Source organism: Haliotis rufescens, unplaced genomic scaffold (genome assembly GCF_023055435.1).
Source record: "Haliotis rufescens isolate VD_foot unplaced genomic scaffold, xgHalRufe1.0.p SCAF_10, whole genome shotgun sequence".
Taxonomy (NCBI): Eukaryota; Metazoa; Mollusca; class Gastropoda; order Lepetellida; family Haliotidae; genus Haliotis; species Haliotis rufescens.
Window position 1 is genome coordinate 3,969,361 of NW_025963780.1, and position 20,221 is coordinate 3,989,581.

Here is a 20,221-nt window from a genome sequence, read left to right on the forward strand (position 1 = left end):
GCTTTTGTCAAAAGTTTGGGCTCGTCCGGGAGTCGAACCCGGGACCTCTCGCACCCGAAGCGAGAATTATTTTTTTTTCTTCTTTAATAAATTTTATTACAGGAAATATGTTACAGGAAGCATTTATATTTTACAGATAAATGTTTAAAAGGTATCACAGATGTTGATATTATGTCACGTTCTATTTATACATTTCATTGATAAAAAGGTGGCTTAAATATCAGCTTATTTCCATCTAATTTCAGGAAGTTAACTGGCATAATATAACGCCGTATAAAAATATCAGCACGCTTTTTAAACTGGTAATGTGCCCACAAATGATTGAAGTGGCGTTTTACATAAGAATTAAACAGTTTTTCCAGATTGAGGTTGCATTGCTGTAAAGATAGGATTGCTCTTTTCTTAAAAACAGAAATTATATATACAGACAGCAATATGTTTATACTATCTTGAAAAGAGACTGATTTTTCGGGTTGAAAACCAAAGAGAAGCCAGGAAACTAGCTGATTAAATGAAAATCCAGTGTCTAGGAACAGGTCTGTGAACAGAGATTTGAAAACAGAAATTGTGTCATATAATTCATCACAGAATACAAACATGTGAAACAAATCTTCTACTTCATTTTTACAAACCGGACAAAGGTTTGTGTCTGTTTGGCCATATTTGAACAATTTTTCATAAGTGAAGATAATATTGTGGCTTAATCTGAAATCCAAATCTATTTGCTCAGATGATTTGTCATTGAAGAATACATTTTTCCATACTTTATTCCAATTGATATTAACAGCAAATTTATCCCAGAAGGAAATGGCTGTTGGTTCACAAAATAATTCTTTTACAAATAAGGAATAACTAAATTTCACTGTAAGTTCTTCAGAAGCAATATTTCCATCATCTGTGCAAATAAAAGCATCTGTATAGTGTCCATTGTTATGATTTATCGTTTTATTGTACAAAATGGGCAACCATTCATTTGGTAGAGATTGAATAATATATAATATGCAGTTTGTATCGTTGACACAGAGATATCATGTCGGTTGTCGTTTACTATCTCTATTATTGCCGAAAGTGGTAGGAAGCCAGGGATAAAATCATAACAAATATCTGCAACAGTAACAAGACCTGAATCAATCAAAAATGTAAACAGTAGCGTTTTTCCTTGATAGCAAATATGTGGATTATGAAACAATGGTTGAGACATGATATCCCCGTGTTCCGTGACAAGTAGTCGCCTGCTGCACGTGATTTCGTCCCATGCTTTCAGAACCTCAGCATAGAACGGGTTGATACGGCTCAAACCAGGACGACTGTAAACAATGCTAAAAATATTTTTAGTCAAACCCATATTCATGTATTGGGATATAAATATGGAACACGTTTGTTTCCATACTGCATGAAAATTGCCATCCATGAATTTTCTAATCAACTTTAATCTGAATGCATATATTTTGTATTTAAAACTTGGAATTGATAATCCTCCTTGTTCAAAATGACCCAAACATGTTGAATGTTTGATAAGAGGAGTTTTACCACACCAGATAAAATGTGAAATGATTGAATCAATCTCTTTCCTTGCCCACTCCGGGACAGGCACTACATGCACAGTATACCACAACCTTGACATGATAAATGTATTTATAACAATAGACTTCCCTTGCAGGGTTAACTTTCTTTGTGACCAAAATCCCAACAGGGATTTAAGTTTCGATATTTTGATTTTCCAGTTTTTGCTTTCACAGAGAGCTTTATCTGGACCTAGGAAAATTCCCAATAATTTGACACAGTCATTTTTAACAATAATTGGTAAGTTAAAATTCACACTGTTTGTGCGGGCTGTACCTAAACAAAAAACTTGAGATTTTGTTAAATTGACTTTTGCCCCTGTAGCATCACAATACTCACTGACAGTGTTAAAGGTATTATATACAGACTGTGCATCAGACACTGTAACTGTAGTGTCGTCTGCATGCTGATATATTAAAGACGAGCAATGACAATTGATTTTTACCCCATGAATAGATGAATCAGCCTTAATTAACAAATTTAAAGGTTGACTAACAATAACAAATATTAAACTGCTGAGCGGGTCACCTTGTCTGACAGATTGGCCAATTGGAAAATATGGTGTGAGGTGACCATTAATTTTGACACTGCTTTTTAAATCAGTGTATAAAGTTTTAATCCATGAAATGAAAGCTTTACCGAAGTTTAGTTTTTCCAAAATCTTGAAGATGAATGAATGCGAAACACGATCGAATGCTTTTTCTTGATCTATGGTGATTAAATATGCATTTTCATTTGCGTTTTCTACGAGGTTAATTACATCTCTCACAGACAGGATGTTGTCCGAAATAGAATCATACCACTAGACCAACGAGCCACTCTCCAACACCAAGTTCTTCGACGTTCCTGTCGCACTCTCTACATATCATCTGACCTCATTTCTTCTTCATTTAATCAATTGAAACACTTTACCTTCATTCACATGCTTGGAATAACCATCATCTAAACACTTTGGCAATGCTCAAAATAAATCTCTCTATACAATATATTATTAATTAATTTCCCCTTATGTAATGAACATGCATCGTGCATTTACTTCAATGCAATACAGTATTTCATGAAAGGACAAACTCAAGAAACATTTAGGCACATCTTAAGGCTTGCGAGCCTGATAAAACGCAAAGAATGGACTTCGTTATGAAGTAACTTAATCAAATCCATTTTTAACATTCGCCGTCAACTCATTTATTCACTTTTCTGCTACAAAAAATAAACCACGTCCCAAGACCTTCCAATTAATTGCTAGGCTCTTTCCATAACGCAATGTTTACTTCTCAGTGATAAAAAGATGCAAAGTACAAAAAATCATCGCCGAGAGATTCCAAGCTGATGCTTCTTCCATCTCTTGGGACTGACAGGAGAAGCATTTAAGCTACAAAAATGCTTTTGTCAAAAGTTTGGGCTCGTCCGGGAGTCGAACCCGGGACTTCTCGCACCCGAAGCGAGAATCATACCACTAGACCAACGAGCCGCTCTCCAACACCAAGTTCTTGGACGTTCCTGTCGCAGTCACTACTCATCTGACCTCATTTCTTCTTCATTTAATCAATTGAAACACTTTACCTTCATTCACATGCTTGGAATAACCATCATCTAAACACTTTGGCAATGCTCAAAATAAATCTCTCTATACAATATATTATTAATTAATTTCCCCTTATGTAATGAACATGCATCGTGCATTTACTTCAATGCAATACAGTATTTCATGAAAGGACAAACTCAAGAAACATTTAGGCACATCTTAAGGCTTGCGAGCCTGATAAAACGCAAAGAATGGACTTCGTTATGAAGTAACTTAATCAAATCCGTTTTTAACATTCGCCTTTAACTCATTTATTCACTTTTCTGCTACAAAAAATGAACCACGTCCCAAGACCTTCCAATTAATTGCTAGGCTCTTTCCATGAACGCAAGGTTTACTTCTTGAGGACGAACTCAAGAAACATTTAGGCACATCTTAAGGCTTGCGAGCCTGATAAAACGCAAAGAATGGACCTGGTTATGAAGCAACTTAATCAAATCCGTTTTTAACATTCGCCTTCAACTCATTTATTCACTTTTCTGCTACAAAAAAACAAACCATGTCCCCAAGACCTACAAACCAATTGCTAAATTGCTTTCATGAACGCAAGGTTTACTTCTCAGTGATAAAAAGATGCATTAGACATGGTGTACATTTCAAAGTAATCAGTTGACAAAAGATGCTTAAGTACAAAGAATCATCGTCGAGAGATTCCAAGCTGATGCTTCTTCCATCTCTTGGGACTGACAGGAGAAGCATTTCAGCTACAAAATGCTTTTGCCAAAAGTTTGGGCTCGTCCGGGAGTCGAACCCGGGACCTCTCGCACCCGAAGCGAGAATCATACCACTAGACCAACGAGCCACTCGCCAACACCAAGTTCTTCGACGTTCCTGTCGCACTCTCTACATATCATCTGACCTCATTTCTTCTTCATTTAATCAATTGAAACACTTTACCTTCATTCACATGCTTGGAATAACCATCATCTAAACACTTTGGCAATGATCAAAATAAATCTCTCTATACAATATATTATTAATTAATTTCCCCTCATGTAATGAACATGCATCGTGCATTTACTTCAATGCAATACAGTATTTCATGAAAGGATAAACTTAAGAAACATTTAGGCACATCTTAAGGCTTGCGAGCCTGATAAAACGCAAAAAATGGACTTGGTTATGAAGTAACTTAATCAAATCCATTTTTAACATTCGCCGTCAACTCATTTATTCACTTTTCTGCTACAAAAAATAAACCACGTCCCAAGACCTTCCAATTAATTGCTAGGCTCTTTCCATTAACGCAATGTTTACTTCTCAGTGATAAAAAGATGCAAAGTACAAAAAATCATCGCCGAGAGATTCCAAGCTGATGCTTCTTCCATCTCTTGGGACTGACAGGAGAAGCATTTCAGCTACAAAAATGCTTTTGTCAAAAGTTTGGGCTCGTCCGGGAGTCGAACCCGGGACCTCTCGCACCCGAAGCGAGAATCATACCACTAGACCAACGAGCCGCTCTACACCAACAAGTTCTTGGACGTTCCTGTCGCAGTCACTACATATCATCTGACCTCATTTCTTCTTCATTTAATCAATTGAAACACTTTACCTTCATTCACATGCTTGGAATAACCATCATCTAAACACTTTGGCAATGCTCAAAATAAATCTCTCTATACAATATATTATTAATTAATTTCCCCTTATGTAATGAACATGCATCGTGCATTTACTTCAATGCAATAGAGTATTTCATGAAAGGATAAACTTAAGAAACATTTAGGCACATCTTAAGGCTTGCGAGCCTGATAAAACGCAAAGAATGGACCTGGTTATGAAGTAACTTAATCAAATCCGTTTTTAACATTCGCCGTCAACTCATTTACTCACTTTTCTGCTACAAAGAATCAAACCATGTCCGCAAGACCTACAAACCAATTGCTAAATTGCTTCCATGAACGCAAGGTTTACTTCTCAGTGATAAAAAGATGCATTAGACATGGTGTACATTTCCAAAGTAATCAGTTGACAAAATATGCTTAAGTACAAAGAATCATCGCCGAGAGATTCCAAGCTGATGCTTCTTCCATCTCTTGGGACTGACAGGAGAAGCATTTCAGCTACAAAAATGCTTTTGTCAAAAGTTTGGGCCCTTCCGGGAGTCGAACCCGGGACCTCTCGCACCCGAAGCGAGAATCATACCACTAGACCAACGTGCCGCACATCTTTGACAAGCTTATCGACGTTCCTGTCGCAGTCACAGCATATCATCTGACCTCATTTCTTCTTCATTTAATCAATTGAAACACTTTACCTTCATTCACATGCTTGGAATAACCATCATCTAAACACTTTGGCAATGCTCAAAATAAATCTCTCTATTCAATATATTATTAATTAATTTCCCCTTATGTAATGAACATGCATCGTGCATTTACTTCAATGCAATACAGTATTTCATGAAAGGACAAACTCAAGAAACATTTAGGCACATCTTAAGGCTTGCGAGCATGATAAAACGCAAAGAATGGACTTCGTTATGAAGTAACTTAATCAAATCCGTTTTTAACATTCGCCTTCAACTCATTTATTCACTTTTCGGCTACAAAAAATAAACCACGTCCCAAGACCTTCCAATTAACTGCTAAGCTCTTTCCATGAACGCAAGGTTTACTTCTCAGTGATAAAAAGATGCATTAGACATGGTGTACATTTCCAAAGTAATCAGTTGACAAAATATGCTTAAGTACAAAGAATCATCGCCGAGATATTCCAAGCTGATGCTTCTTCCATCTCTTGGGACTGACAGGAGAAGCATTTCAGCTACAAAAATGCTTTTGTCCAAAGTTTGGGCCCTTCCGGGAGTCGAACCCGGGACCTCTCGCACCCGAAGCGAGAATCATACCACTAGACCAACGAGTCGCACATCTTTGACAAGCTTATCGACGTTCCTGTCGCAGTCACAGCATATCATCTGACCTCATTTCTTCTTCATTTAATCAATTGAAACACTTTACCTTCATTCACATGCTTGGAATAACCATCATCTAAACACTTTGGCAATGCTCAAAATAAATCTCTCTATTCAATATATTATTAATTAATTTCCCCTTATGTAATGAACATGCATCGTGCATTTACTTCAATGCAATACAGTATTTCATGAAAGGACAAACTCAAGAAACATTTAGGCACATCTTAAGGCTTGCGAGCCTGATAAAACGCAAAGAATGGACTTGGTTATGAAGTAACTTAATCAAATCCGTTTTTAACATTCGCCTTCAACTCATTTATTCACTTTTCGGCTACAAAAAATAAACCACGTCCCAAGACCTTCCAATTAACTGCTAAGCTCTTTCCATGAACGCAAGGTTTACTTCTTGAGGACGAACTCAAGAAACATTTAGGCACATCTTAAGGCTTGCGAGCCTGATAAAACGCAAAGAATGGACCTGGTTATGAAGTAACTTAATCAAATCCGTTTTTAACATTCGCCGTCAACTCATTTACTCACTTTTCTGCTACAAAGAATCAAACCATGTCCGCAAGACCTACAAACCAATTGCTAAATTGCTTCCATGAACGCAAGGTTTACTTCTCAGTGATAAAAAGATGCATTAGACATGGTGTACATTTCCAAAGTAATCAGTTGACAAAATATGCTTAAGTACAAAGAATCATCGCCGAGAGATTCCAAGCTGATGCTTCTTCCATCTCTTGGGACTGACAGGAGAAGCATTTCAGCTACAAAAATGCTTTTGTCAAAAGTTTGGGCCCTTCCGGGAGTCGAACCCGGGACCTCTCGCACCCGAAGCGAGAATCATACCACTAGACCAACGAGCCGCACATCTTTGACAAGCTTATCGACGTTCCTGTCGCAGTCACAGCATATCATCTGACCTCATTTCTTCTTCATTTAATCAATTGAAACACTTTACCTTCATTCACATGCTTGGAATAACCATCATCTAAACACTTTGGCAATGCTCAAAATAAATCTCTCTATTCAATATATTATTAATTAATTTCCCCTTATGTAATGAACATGCATCGTGCATTTACTTCAATGCAATACAGTATTTCATGAAAGGACAAACTCAAGAAACATTTAGGCACATCTTAAGGCTTGCGAGCATGATAAAACGCAAAGAATGGACTTGGTTATGAAGTAACTTAATCAAATCCGTTTTTAACATTCGCCTTCAACTCATTTATTCACTTTTCGGCTACAAAAAATAAACCACGTCCCAAGACCTTCCAATTAACTGCTAAGCTCTTTCCATGAACGCAAGGTTTACTTCTCAGTGATAAAAAGATGCATTAGACATGGTGTACATTTCCAAAGTAATCAGTTGACAAAATATGCTTAAGTACAAAGAATCATCGCCGAGATATTCCAAGCTGATGCTTCTTCCATCTCTTGGGACTGACAGGAGAAGCATTTCAGCTACAAAAATGCTTTTGTCCAAAGTTTGGGCCCTTCCGGGAGTCGAACCCGGGACCTCTCGCACCCGAAGCGAGAATCATACCACTAGACCAACGAGTCGCACATCTTTGACAAGCTTATCGACGTTCCTGTCGCAGTCACAGCATATCATCAGACCTCATTTCTTCTTCATTTAATCAATTGAAACACTTTACCTTCATTCACATGCTTGGAATAACTATCATCTAAACACTTTGGCAATGCTCAAAATAAATCTCTCTATTCAATATATTATTAATTAATTTCCCCTTATGTAATGAACATGCATCGTGCATTTACTTCAATGCAATACAGTATTTCATGAAAGGACAAACTCAAGAAACATTTAGGCACATCTTAAGGCTTGCGAGCCTGATAAAACGCAAAGAATGGACTTGGTTATGAAGTAACTTAATCAAATCCGTTTTTAACATTCGCCTTCAACTCATTTATTCACTTTTCGGCTACAAAAAATAAACCACGTCCCAAGACCTTCCAATTAACTGCTAAGCTCTTTCCATGAACGCAAGGTTTACTTCTTGAGGACGAACTCAAGAAACATTTAGGCACATCTTAAGGCTTGCGAGCCTGATAAAACGCAAAGAATGGACCTGGTTATGAAGTAACTTAATCAAATCCGTTTTTAACATTCGCCGTCAACTCATTTACTCACTTTTCTGCTACAAAGAATCAAACCATGTCCGCAAGACCTACAAACCAATTGCTAAATTGCTTCCATGAACGCAAGGTTTACTTCTCAGTGATAAAAAGATGCATTAGACATGGTGTACATTTCCAAAGTAATCAGTTGACAAAATATGCTTAAGTACAAAGAATCATCGCCGAGAGATTCCAAGCTGATGCTTCTTCCATCTCTTGGGACTGACAGGAGAAGCATTTCAGCTACAAAAATGCTTTTGTCAAAAGTTTGGGCCCTTCCGGGAGTCGAACCCGGGACCTCTCGCACCCGAAGCGAGAATCATACCACTAGACCAACGAGCCGCACATCTTTGACAAGCTTATCGACGTTCCTGTCGCAGTCACAGCATATCATCTGACCTCATTTCTTCTTCATTTAATCAATTGAAACACTTTACCTTCATTCACATGCTTGGAATAACCATCATCTAAACACTTTGGCAATGCTCAAAATAAATCTCTCTATTCAATATATTATTAATTAATTTCCCCTTATGTAATGAACATGCATCGTGCATTTACTTCAATGCAATACAGTATTTCATGAAAGGACAAACTCAAGAAACATTTAGGCACATCTTAAGGCTTGCGAGCATGATAAAACGCAAAGAATGGACTTGGTTATGAAGTAACTTAATCAAATCCGTTTTTAACATTCGCCTTCAACTCATTTATTCACTTTTCGGCTACAAAAAATAAACCACGTCCCAAGACCTTCCAATTAACTGCTAAGCTCTTTCCATGAACGCAAGGTTTACTTCTCAGTGATAAAAAGATGCATTAGACATGGTGTACATTTCCAAAGTAATCAGTTGACAAAATATGCTTAAGTACAAAGAATCATCGCCGAGATATTCCAAGCTGATGCTTCTTCCATCTCTTGGGACTGACAGGAGAAGCATTTCAGCTACAAAAATGCTTTTGTCCAAAGTTTGGGCCCTTCCGGGAGTCGAACCCGGGACCTCTCGCACCCGAAGCGAGAATCATACCACTAGACCAACGAGTCGCACATCTTTGACAAGCTTATCGACGTTCCTGTCGCAGTCACAGCATATCATCTGACCTCATTTCTTCTTCATTTAATCAATTGAAACACTTTACCTTCATTCACATGCTTGGAATAACTATCATCTAAACACTTTGGCAATGCTCAAAATAAATCTCTCTATTCAATATATTATTAATTAATTTCCCCTTATGTAATGAACATGCATCGTGCATTTACTTCAATGCAATACAGTATTTCATGAAAGGACAAACTCAAGAAACATTTAGGCACATCTTAAGGCTTGCGAGCCTGATAAAACGCAAAGAATGGACTTGGTTATGAAGTAACTTAATCAAATCCGTTTTTAACATTCGCCTTCAACTCATTTATTCACTTTTCGGCTACAAAAAATAAACCACGTCCCAAGACCTTCCAATTAACTGCTAAGCTCTTTCCATGAACGCAAGGTTTACTTCTTGAGGACGAACTCAAGAAACATTTAGGCACATCTTAAGGCTTGCGAGCCTGATAAAACGCAAAGAATGGACCTGGTTATGAAGTAACTTAATCAAATCCGTTTTTAACATTCGCCGTCAACTCATTTACTCACTTTTCTGCTACAAAGAATCAAACCATGTCCGCAAGACCTACAAACCAATTGCTAAATTGCTTCCATGAACGCAAGGTTTACTTCTCAGTGATAAAAAGATGCATTAGACATGGTGTACATTTCCAAAGTAATCAGTTGACAAAATATGCTTAAGTACAAAGAATCATCGCCGAGAGATTCCAAACTGATGCTTCTTCCATCTCTTGGGACTGACAGGAGAAGCATTTCAGCTACAAAAATGCTTTTGTCAAAAGTTTGGGCCCTTCCGGGAGTCGAACCCGGGACCTCTCGCACCCGAAGCGAGAATCATACCACTAGACCAACGAGCCGCACATCTTTGACAAGCTTATCGACGTTCCTGTCGCAGTCACAGCATATCATCTGACCTCATTTCTTCTTCATTTAATCAATTGAAACACTTTACCTTCATTCACATGCTTGGAATAACCATCATCTAAACACTTTGGCAATGCTCAAAATAAATCTCTCTATTCAATATATTATTAATTAATTTCCCCTTATGTAATGAACATGCATCGTGCATTTACTTCAATGCAATACAGTATTTCATGAAAGGACAAACTCAAGAAACATTTAGGCACATCTTAAGGCTTGCGAGCATGATAAAACGCAAAGAATGGACTTGGTTATGAAGTAACTTAATCAAATCCGTTTTTAACATTCGCCTTCAACTCATTTATTCACTTTTCGGCTACAAAAAATAAACCACATCCCAAGACCTTCCAATTAACTGCTAAGCTCTTTCCATGAACGCAAGGTTTACTTCTCAGTGATAAAAAGATGCATTAGACATGGTGTACATTTCCAAAGTAATCAGTTGACAAAATATGCTTAAGTACAAAGAATCATCGCCGAGATATTCCAAGCTGATGCTTCTTCCATCTCTTGGGACTGACAGGAGAAGCATTTCAGCTACAAAAATGCTTTTGTCCAAAGTTTGGGCCCTTCCGGGAGTCGAACCCGGGACCTCTCGCACCCGAAGCGAGAATCATACCACTAGACCAACGAGTCGCACATCTTTGACAAGCTTATCGACGTTCCTGTCGCAGTCACAGCATATCATCTGACCTCATTTCTTCTTCATTTAATCAATTGAAACACTTTACCTTCATTCACATGCTTGGAATAACTATCATCTAAACACTTTGGCAATGCTCAAAATAAATCTCTCTATTCAATATATTATTAATTAATTTCCCCTTATGTAATGAACATGCATCGTGCATTTACTTCAATGCAATACAGTATTTCATGAAAGGACAAACTCAAGAAACATTTAGGCACATCTTAAGGCTTGCGAGCATGATAAAACGCAAAGAATGGACTTGGTTATGAAGTAACTTAATCAAATCCGTTTTTAACATTCGCCTTCAACTCATTTATTCACTTTTCGGCTACAAAAAATAAACCACGTCCCAAGACCTTCCAATTAACTGCTAAGCTCTTTCCATGAACGCAAGGTTTACTTCTTGAGGACGAACTCAAGAAACATTTAGGCACATCTTAAGGCTTGCGAGCCTGATAAAACGCAAAGAATGGACTTGGTTATGAAGTAACTTAATCAAATCCGTTTTTAACATTCGCCGTCAACTCATTTACTCACTTTTCTGCTACAAAGAATCAAACCATGTCCGCAAGACCTACAAACCAATTGCTAAATTGCTTCTATGAACGCAAGGTTTACTTCTCAGTGATAAAAAGATGCATTAGACATGGTGTACATTTCCAAAGTAATCAGTTGACAAAATATGCTTAAGTACAAAGAATCATCGCCGAGAGATTCCAAGCTGATGCTTCTTCCATCTCTTGGGACTGACAGGAGAAGCATTTCAGCTACAAAATGCTTTTGCCAAAAGTTTGGGCTCGTCCGGGAGTCGAACCCGGGACCTCTCGCACCCGAAGCGAAAATCATACCACTAGACCAACGAGCCGCTCTCCAATACCAAGCTCTTCGGCGTTCTATCTCAGTCACAAAATATCATCTGACCTCATTTCTTCTTCATTTAATCAATTGAAACACTTTACCTTCATTCATATGCTTGGAATAACCATCATCTAAACACTTTGGCAATGCTCAAAATAAATCTCTCTATACAATATATTATTAATTAATTTCCCCTCATGTAATGAACATGCATCGTGCATTTACTTCAATGCAATACAGTAGTTCCTAGAAGGACAAACTCAAGAAACATTTAGGCACATCTTAAGGCTTGCGAGCCTGACAAAACGTAAAGAATGGACTTCGTTATGAAGTAACTTAATCAAATCCGTTTTTAACATTCGCCGTCAACTCATTTACTCACTTTTCTGCTGCAAAAAATAAACCACGTCCCAAGACCTTCCAATTAATTGCTAAGCTCTTTCCATGAACGCAAGGTTTACTTCTCAGTGATAAAAAGATGCAAAAGACATAGTGTACATTTCCAAAGTAATCAGTTGACAAAATATGCTTAAGTACAAAGAATCATCGCCGAGAGATTCCAAGCTGATGCTCCTTCCATCTCTTGGGACTGACAGGAGAAGCATTTCTGCTACAAAATGCTTTTGCCAAAAGTTTGGGCTCGTCCGGGAGTCGACCCCGGGACCTCTCGCACCCGAAGCAACACTAGACCAACGAGCCGCTCTCCAATACCAAGCTCTTCGGCGTTCTATCTCAGTCACAAAATATCATCTGACCTCATTTCTTCTTCATTTAATCAATTGAAACACTTTACTTTTCATTCACATGCTTGGAATAACCATCATCTAAACACTTTGGCAATGCTCAAAATAAATCTCTCTATACAATATATTATTAATTAATTTCCCCTTATGTAATGAACATGCATCGTGCATTTACTTCAATGCAATACAGTAGTTCATAGAAGGACAAACTCAAGAAACATTTAGGCACATCTTAAGGCTTGCGAGCCTGACAAAACGTAAAGAATGGACTTCGTTATGAAGTAACTTAATCAAATCCGTTTTTAACATTCGCCGTCAACTCATTTACTCACTTTTCTGCTGCAAAAAATAAACCACGTCCCAAGACCTTCCAATTAATTGCTAAGCTCTTTCCATGAACGCAAGGTTTACTTCTCAGTGATAAAAAGATGCAAAAGACATAGTGTACATTTCCAAAGTAATCAGTTGACAAAATATGCTTAAGTACAAAGAATCATCGCCGAGAGATTCAAAGCTGATGCTCCTTCCATCTCTTGGGACTGACAGGAGAAGCATTTCAGCTACAAAATGCTTTTGCCAAAAGTTTGGGCTCGTCCGGGAGTCGAACCCGGGACCTCTCGCACCCGAAGCGAGAATCATACCACTAGACCAACGAGCCGCTCTCCAATACCAAGCTCTTCGGCGTTCTATCTCAGTCACAAAATATCATCTGACCTCATTTCTTCTTCATTTAATCAATTGAAACACTTTACTTTTCATTCACATGCTTGGAATAACCATCATCTAAACACTTTGTGATGCTCAAAATAAATCTCTCTATACAATATATTATTAATTAATTTCCCCTTATGTAATGAACATGCATCGTGCATTTACTTCAATGCAATACAGTAGTTCATAGAAGGACAAACTCAAGAAACATTTAGGCACATCTTAAGGCTTGCGAGCCTGACAAAACGTAAAGAATGGACTTCGTTATGAAGTAACTTAATCAAATCCGTTTTTTATCATTCGCCGTCAACTCATTTACTCACTTTTCTGCTACAAAAAATAAACCACGTCCCAAGACCTTCCAATTAATTGCTAAGCTCTTTCCATGAACGCAAGGTTTACTTCTCAGTGATAAAAAGATGCAAAGTACAAAAAATCATCGCCGAGAGATTCCAAGCTGATGCTTCTTCCATCTCTTGGGACTGACAGGAGAAGCATTTCAGCTACAAAAATGCTTTTGCCAAAAGTTTGGGCTTGTCCGGGAGTCGAACCCGGGACCTCTCGCACCCGAATCGAGAATCATACCACTAGACCAACGAGCCGCTCTACACCACCAAGTTCTTGGACGTTCCTGTCGCAGTCACTACTCATCTGACCTCATTTCTTCTTCATTTAATCAATTGAAACACTTTACCTTCATTCACATGCTTGGAATAACCATCATCTAAACACTTTGGCAATGCTCAAAATAAATCTCTCTATACAATATATTATTAATTAATTTCCCCTCATGTAATGAACATGCATCGTGCATTTACTTCAATGCAATAGAGTATTTCATGAAAGGATAAACTTAAGAAACATTTAGGCACATCTTAAGGCTTGCGAGCCTGATAAAACGCAAAGAATGGACTTGGTTATGAAGTAACTTAATCAAATCCGTTTTTAACATTCGCCGTCAACTCATTTACTCACTTTTCTGCTACAAAGAATCAAACCATGTCCGCAAGACCTACAAACCAATTGCTAAATTGCTTCCATGAACGCAAGGTTTACTTCTCAGTGATAAAAAGATGCATTAGACATGGTGTACATTTCCAAAGTAATCAGTTGACAAAATATGCTTAAGTACAAAGAATCATCGCCGAGAGATTCCAAGCTGATGCTTCTTCCATCTCTTGGGACTGACAGGAGAAGCATTTCAGCTACAAAAATGCTTTTGTCAAAAGTTTGGGCTCGTCCGGGAGTCGAACCCGGGACCTCTCGCACCCGAAGCGAGAATCATACCACTAGACCAACGAGCCGCACATCTTTGACAAGCTTATCGACGTTCCTGTCGCAGTCACAGCATATCATCTGACCTCATTTCTTCTTCATTTAATCAATTGAAACACTTTACCTTCATTCACATGCTTGGAATAACCATCATCTAAACACTTTGGCAATGCTCAAAATAAATCTCTCTATACAATATATTATTAATTAATTTCCCCTCATGTAATGAACATGCATCGTGCATTTACTTCAATGCAATACAGTAGTTCATAGAAGGACAAACTCAAGAAACATTTAGGCACATCTTAAGGCTTGCGAGCCTGACAAAACGTAAAGAATGGACTTCGTTATGAAGTAACTTAATCAAATCCGTTTTTAACATTCGCCGTCAACTCATTTACTCACTTTTCTGCTGCAAAAAATAAACCACGTCCCAAGACCTTCCAATTAATTGCTAAGCTCTTTCCATGAACGCAAGGTTTACTTCTCAGTGATAAAAAGATGCAAAAGACATAGTGTACATTTCCAAAGTAATCAGTTGACAAAATATGCTTAAGTACAAAGAATCATCGCCGAGAGATTCAAAGCTGATGCTCCTTCCATCTCTTGGGACTGACAGGAGAAGCATTTCTGCTACAAAATGCTTTTGCCAAAAGTTTGGGCTCGTCCGGGAGTCGAACCCGGGACCTCTCGCACCCGAAGCAACACTAGACCAACGAGCCGCTCTCCAATACCAAGCTCTTCGGCGTTCTATCTCAGTCACAAAATATCATCTGACCTCATTTCTTCTTCATTTAATCAATTGAAACACTTTACTTTTCATTCACATGCTTGGAATAACCATCATCTAAACACTTTGGGATGCTCAAAATAAATCTCTCTATACAATATATTATTAATTAATTTCCCCTTATGTAATGAACATGCATCGTGCATTTACTTCAATGCAATACAGTAGTTCATAGAAGGACAAACTCAAGAAACATTTAGGCACATCTTAAGGCTTGCGAGCCTGACAAAACGTAAAGAATGGACTTCGTTATGAAGTAACTTAATCAAATCCGTTTTTTATCATTCGCCGTCAACTCATTTACTCACTTTTCTGCTACAAAAAATAAACCACGTCCCAAGACCTTCCAATTAATTGCTAAGCTCTTTCCATGAACGCAAGGTTTACTTCTCAGTGATAAAAAGATGCAAAGTACAAAAAATCATCGCCGAGAGATTCCAAGCTGATGCTTCTTCCATCTCTTGGGACTGACAGGAGAAGCATTTCAGCTACAAAAATGCTTTTGCCAAAAGTTTGGGCTTGTCCGGGAGTCGAACACGGGACCTCTCGCACCCGAATCGAGAATCATACCACTAGACCAACGAGCCGCTCTACACCACCAAGTTCTTGGACGTTCCTGTCGCAGTCACTACTCATCTGACCTCATTTCTTCTTCATTTAATCAATTGAAACACTTTACCTTCATTCACATGCTTGGAATAACCATCATCTAAACACTTTGGCAATGCTCAAAATAAATCTCTCTATACAATATATTATTAATTAATTTCCCCTCATGTAATGAACATGCATCGTGCATTTACTTCAATGCAATAGAGTATTTCATGAAAGGATAAACTTAAGAAACATTTAGGCACATCTTAAGGCTTGCGAGCCTGATAAAACGCAAAGAATGGACTTGGTTATGAAGTAACTTAATCAAATCCGTTTTTAACATTCGCCGTCAACTCATTTACTCACTTTTCTGCTACAAAGAATCAAACCATGTCCGCAAGACCTACAAACCAATTGCTAAATTGCTTCCATGAACGCAAGGTTTACTTCTCAGTGATAAAAAGATGCATTAGACATGGTGTACATTTCCAAAGTAATCAGTTGACAAAATATGCTTAAGTACAAAGAATCATCGCCGAGAGATTCCAAGCTGATGCTTCTTCCATCTCTTGGGACTGACAGGAGAAGCATTTCAGCTACAAAAATGCTTTTGTCAAAAGTTTGGGCTCGTCCGGGAGTCGAACCCGGGACCTCTCGCACCCGAAGCGAGAATCATACCACTAGACCAACGAGCCGCACATCTTTGACAAGCTTATCGACGTTCCTGTCGCAGTCACAGCATATCATCTGACCTCATTTCTTCTTCATTTAATCAATTGAAACACTTTACCTTCATTCACATGCTTGGAATAACCATCATCTAAACACTTTGGCAATGCTCAAAATAAATCTCTCTATACAATATATTATTAATTAATTTCCCCTCATGTAATGAACATGCATCGTGCATTTACTTCAATGCAATACAGTAGTTCATAGAAGGACAAACTCAAGAAACATTTAGGCACATCTTAAGGCTTGCGAGCCTGACAAAACGTAAAGAATGGACTTCGTTATGAAGTAACTTAATCAAATCCGTTTTTAACATTCGCCGTCAACTCATTTACTCACTTTTCTGCTGCAAAAAATAAACCACGTCCCAAGACCTTCCAATTAATTGCTAAGCTCTTTCCATGAACGCAAGGTTTACTTCTCAGTGATAAAAAGATGCAAAAGACATAGTGTACATTTCCAAAGTAATCAGTTGACAAAATATGCTTAAGTACAAAGAATCATCGCCGAGAGATTCAAAGCTGATGCTCCTTCCATCTCTTGGGACTGACAGGAGAAGCATTTCTGCTACAAAATGCTTTTGCCAAAAGTTTGGGCTCGTCCGGGAGTCGAACCCGGGACCTCTCGCACCCGAAGCAACACTAGACCAACGAGCCGCTCTCCAATACCAAGCTCTTCGGCGTTCTATCTCAGTCACAAAATATCATCTGACCTCATTTCTTCTTCATTTAATCAATTGAAACACTTTACTTTTCATTCACATGCTTGGAATAACCATCATCTAAACACTTTGGCAATGCTCAAAATAAATCTCTCTATACAATATATTATTAATTAATTTCCCCTCATGTAATGAACATGCATCGTGCATTTACTTCAATGCAATACAGTAGTTCATAGAAGGACAAACTCAAGAAACATTTAGACACATCTTAAGGCTTGCGAGCCTGACAAAACGTAAAGAATGGACTTCGTTATGAAGTAACTTAATCAAATCTGTTTTTAACATTCGCCGTCAACTCATTTACTCACTTTTCTGCTGCAAAAAATAAACCACGTCCCAAGACCTTCCAATTAATTGCTAAGCTCTTTCCATGAACGCAAGGTTTACTTCTCAGTGATAAAAAGATGCAAAAGACATAGTGTACATTTCCAAAGTAATCAGTTGACAAAATATGCTTAAGTACAAAGAATCATCGCCGAGAGATTCAAAGCTGATGCTCCTTCCATCTCTTGGGACTGACAGGAGAAGCATTTCAGCTACAAAATGCTTTTGCCAAAAGTTTGGGCTCGTCCGGGAGTCGAACCCGGGACCTCTCGCACCCGAAGCGAGAATCATACCACTAGACCAACGAGCCGCTCTCCAATACCAAGCTCTTCGGCGTTCTATCTCAGTCACAAAATATCATCTGACCTCATTTCTTCTTCATTTAATCAATTGAAACACTTTACTTTTCATTCACATGCTTGGAATAACCATCATCTAAACACTTTGGGATGCTCAAAATAAATCTCTCTATACAATATATTATTAATTAATTTCCCCTTATGTAATGAACATGCATCGTGCATTTACTTCAATGCAATACAGTAGTTCATAGAAGGACAAACTCAAGAAACATTTAGGCACATCTTAAGGCTTGCGAGCCTGACAAAACGTAAAGAATGGACTTGGTTATGAATTAACTTAATCAAATCCGTTTTTAACATTCGCCGTCAACTCATTTACTCACTTTTCTGCTACAAAGAATCAAACCATGTCCGCAAGACCTACAAACCAATTGCTAAATTGCTTCCATGAACGCAAGGTTTACTTCTCAGTGATAAAAAGATGCATTAGACATGGTGTACATTTTCAAAGTAATCAGTTGACAAAATATGCTTAAGTACAAAGAATCATCGCCGAGAGATTCCAAGCTGATGCTTCTTCCATCTCTTGGGACTGACAGGAGAAGCATTTCAGCTACAAAATGCTTTTGCCAAAAGTGTGGGCTCGTCCGGGAGTCGAACCCGGGACCTCTCGCACCCGAAGCGAGAATCATACCACTAGACCAACGAGCCGCTCTCCAACACCAAGTTCTTGGACGTTCCTGTCGCAGTCACTACAAATCATCTGACCTCATTTCTTCTTCATTTAATCAATTGAAACACTTTACCTTCATTCACATGCTTGGAATAACCATCATCTAAACACTTTGGCAATGCTCAAAATAAATCTCTCTATACAATATATTATTAATTAATTTCCCCTTATGTAATGAACATGCATCGTGCATTTACTTCAATGCAATACAGTAGTTCATGGAAGGCCAAACTCAAGAAACATTTAGGCACATCTTAAGGCTTGCGAGCCTGATAAAACGTAAAGAATGGACCTGGTTATAAAGTAACTTAATCAAATCCGTTTTTAACATTCGCCGTCAACTCATTTATTCACTTTTCTGTTTCAAAAAAACAAACCACGTCCCAAGACCTACAAACCAATTGCTAAATTGCTTCCATGAACGCAAGGTTTACTTCTCAGTGATAAAAAGATGCAAAAGACATAGTGTACATTTCCAAAGTAATCAGTTGACAAAATATGCTTAAGTACAAAGAATCATCGCCGAGAGATTCCAAGCTGATGCTTCTTTCATCTCTTGGGACTGACAGGAGAAGCATTTCAGCTACAAAATGCTTTTGCCAAAAGTTTGGGCTCGTCCGGGAGTCGAACCCGGGACCTCTCGCACCCGAAGCGAAAATCATACCACTAGAGCAACGAGGCGCTCTCCAATACCAAGCTCTTCGACGTTCTATCGCAGTCACAAAATATCATCTGACCCCATTTCTTCTTCATTTAATCAATTGAAACACTTTACTTTTCATTCATATGCTTGGAATAACCATCATCTAAACACTTTGGCAATGCTCAAAATAAATCTCTCTATACAATATATTATTAATTAATTTCCCCTCATGTAATGAACATGCATCGTGCATTTACTTCAATGCAATACAGTAGTTCATAGAAGGACAAACTCAAGAAACATTTAGGCACATCTTAAGGCTTGCGAGCCTGACAAAACGTAAAGAATGGACTTCGTTATGAAGTAACTTAATCAAATCCGTTTTTAACATTCGCCGTCAACTCATTTACTCACTTTTCTGCTGCAAAAAATAAACCACGTCCCAAGACCTTCCAATTAATTGCTAAGCTCTTTCCATGAACGCAAGGTTTACTTCTCAGTGATAAAAAGATGCAAAAGACATAGTGTACATTTCCAAAGTAATCAGTTGACAAAATATGCTTAAGAACAAAGAATCATCGCCGAGAGATTCAAAGCTGATGCTCCTTCCATCTCTTGGGACTGACAGGAGAAGCATTTCAGCTACAAAATGCTTTTGCCAAAAGTTTTGGGCTCGTCCGGGAGTCGAACCCGGGACCTCTCGCACCCGAAGCGAGAATCATACCACTAGACCAACGAGCCGCTCTCCAATACCAAGCTCTTCGGCTCGTCACAAAATATCATCTGACCTCATTTCTTCTTCATTTAATCAATTGAAACACTTTACTTTTCATTCACATGCTTGGAATAACC

At 38.2% G+C, this 20,221-nt stretch overlaps 19 non-coding genes across 19 annotated transcripts; all 19 read right to left on the minus strand.

Moving 5' to 3' along the window:
• Nucleotides 1-2,962: 2,962 nt before the first annotated feature.
• Trnap-cgg lies at nucleotides 2,963-3,034 on the minus strand. Its single transcript has one exon. It is a non-coding gene; the product is annotated as a tRNA-Pro (tRNA).
• An 844-nt stretch (nucleotides 3,035-3,878) lies between these two features.
• Nucleotides 3,879-3,950, minus strand: Trnap-cgg. The gene has a single exon. It is a non-coding gene; the product is annotated as a tRNA-Pro (tRNA).
• Nucleotides 3,951-4,533: 583 nt separating this feature from the next.
• Nucleotides 4,534-4,605, minus strand: Trnap-cgg. The gene has a single exon. It is a non-coding gene; the product is annotated as a tRNA-Pro (tRNA).
• Nucleotides 4,606-5,940: 1,335 nt separating this feature from the next.
• Trnap-cgg lies at nucleotides 5,941-6,013 on the minus strand. Its single transcript has one exon. It is a non-coding gene; the product is annotated as a tRNA-Pro (tRNA).
• Nucleotides 6,014-6,862: 849 nt separating this feature from the next.
• Trnap-cgg lies at nucleotides 6,863-6,934 on the minus strand. Its single transcript has one exon. It is a non-coding gene; the product is annotated as a tRNA-Pro (tRNA).
• A 630-nt stretch (nucleotides 6,935-7,564) lies between these two features.
• Trnap-cgg lies at nucleotides 7,565-7,637 on the minus strand. Its single transcript has one exon. It is a non-coding gene; the product is annotated as a tRNA-Pro (tRNA).
• Nucleotides 7,638-8,486: 849 nt separating this feature from the next.
• Trnap-cgg lies at nucleotides 8,487-8,558 on the minus strand. The gene has a single exon. It is a non-coding gene; the product is annotated as a tRNA-Pro (tRNA).
• A 630-nt stretch (nucleotides 8,559-9,188) lies between these two features.
• On the minus strand, nucleotides 9,189-9,261 carry Trnap-cgg. The gene has a single exon. It is a non-coding gene; the product is annotated as a tRNA-Pro (tRNA).
• An 849-nt stretch (nucleotides 9,262-10,110) lies between these two features.
• On the minus strand, nucleotides 10,111-10,182 carry Trnap-cgg. The gene has a single exon. It is a non-coding gene; the product is annotated as a tRNA-Pro (tRNA).
• Nucleotides 10,183-10,812: 630 nt separating this feature from the next.
• On the minus strand, nucleotides 10,813-10,885 carry Trnap-cgg. Its single transcript has one exon. It is a non-coding gene; the product is annotated as a tRNA-Pro (tRNA).
• Nucleotides 10,886-11,733: 848 nt separating this feature from the next.
• On the minus strand, nucleotides 11,734-11,805 carry Trnap-cgg. The gene has a single exon. It is a non-coding gene; the product is annotated as a tRNA-Pro (tRNA).
• Nucleotides 11,806-13,127: 1,322 nt separating this feature from the next.
• Nucleotides 13,128-13,199, minus strand: Trnap-cgg. The gene has a single exon. It is a non-coding gene; the product is annotated as a tRNA-Pro (tRNA).
• A 583-nt stretch (nucleotides 13,200-13,782) lies between these two features.
• On the minus strand, nucleotides 13,783-13,854 carry Trnap-cgg. The gene has a single exon. It is a non-coding gene; the product is annotated as a tRNA-Pro (tRNA).
• Nucleotides 13,855-14,484: 630 nt separating this feature from the next.
• Nucleotides 14,485-14,556, minus strand: Trnap-cgg. Its single transcript has one exon. It is a non-coding gene; the product is annotated as a tRNA-Pro (tRNA).
• A 1,978-nt stretch (nucleotides 14,557-16,534) lies between these two features.
• Nucleotides 16,535-16,606, minus strand: Trnap-cgg. Its single transcript has one exon. It is a non-coding gene; the product is annotated as a tRNA-Pro (tRNA).
• Nucleotides 16,607-17,929: 1,323 nt separating this feature from the next.
• Nucleotides 17,930-18,001, minus strand: Trnap-cgg. Its single transcript has one exon. It is a non-coding gene; the product is annotated as a tRNA-Pro (tRNA).
• Nucleotides 18,002-18,632: 631 nt separating this feature from the next.
• On the minus strand, nucleotides 18,633-18,704 carry Trnap-cgg. Its single transcript has one exon. It is a non-coding gene; the product is annotated as a tRNA-Pro (tRNA).
• A 631-nt stretch (nucleotides 18,705-19,335) lies between these two features.
• Nucleotides 19,336-19,407, minus strand: Trnap-cgg. Its single transcript has one exon. It is a non-coding gene; the product is annotated as a tRNA-Pro (tRNA).
• Nucleotides 19,408-20,038: 631 nt separating this feature from the next.
• On the minus strand, nucleotides 20,039-20,110 carry Trnap-cgg. Its single transcript has one exon. It is a non-coding gene; the product is annotated as a tRNA-Pro (tRNA).
• Between the last annotated feature and the right edge of the window lie 111 nt (nucleotides 20,111-20,221).